The sequence below is a fragment of the Chrysochloris asiatica genome, unplaced genomic scaffold, assembly GCF_000296735.1.
Source record: "Chrysochloris asiatica unplaced genomic scaffold, ChrAsi1.0 scaffold00363, whole genome shotgun sequence".
NCBI classification, from domain to species: domain Eukaryota; kingdom Metazoa; phylum Chordata; class Mammalia; order Afrosoricida; family Chrysochloridae; genus Chrysochloris; species Chrysochloris asiatica.
The window spans coordinates 512,528-513,071 of record NW_006408881.1 but is presented as its reverse complement, the minus strand read 5'-3'; the positions used below and the strand labels follow the sequence as shown (position 1 = coordinate 513,071).

At 59.6% G+C, this 544-nt stretch overlaps 1 pseudogene; it reads right to left on the bottom strand.

Annotated features, from left to right (window-relative positions):
• Window positions 1–339, bottom strand: part of LOC102819608 — a 1,152-nt pseudogene extending 813 nt beyond the window's left edge.
• Between the last annotated feature and the right edge of the window lie 205 nt (window positions 340–544).

The following is a 544-nucleotide window of genomic DNA, read 5'->3' as shown; positions in this document are numbered from 1 at the left end:
GGTCCAGGCATCGTCCTCATCCTCATCCTCATCCACGAGGTCACCAGCCCCCGTCGGGTCCTCAAAGAACGGCTGTGGGTACTCCAGGCCGAAGCCCACCGTCTGGACACTTGGGGAGTTGTGGTCAAGTCCCAGGGAGTGTCTGGCTGTCTCCTTGGCATAAATCCTACTGCTGGGTGGGTCCTCTTTGGACAGGCCGATGTTCTTGGTCTTCAGAAACTCTTTAAAGGAGAAAGGATTCACTTCTTCAAGCTCTTCAAGCTTATCATCGTCCAGAATGACCAAGCTCCGGGCTCAGGTCAGCGGGGTGACGCCTGGGCGACGCGCGTAACCCGCCATCCCCACGGGCCCGGCGGGGCTGGACCTCGCTAGCCCGGCAGCGGCTGCCCCATGGTCTCTGCCCCGCCCTGGCCACCCGCCCCACTCGCCGCTCGGCAGCCGCCTATCCGCCGAGCCTTTCAAAACATCTTAAAGGGAGTTCTGTGGACAGAGAACCAACAAGAACAAACAACAAACAGAGATGGACAAGTATGGCAACACCACC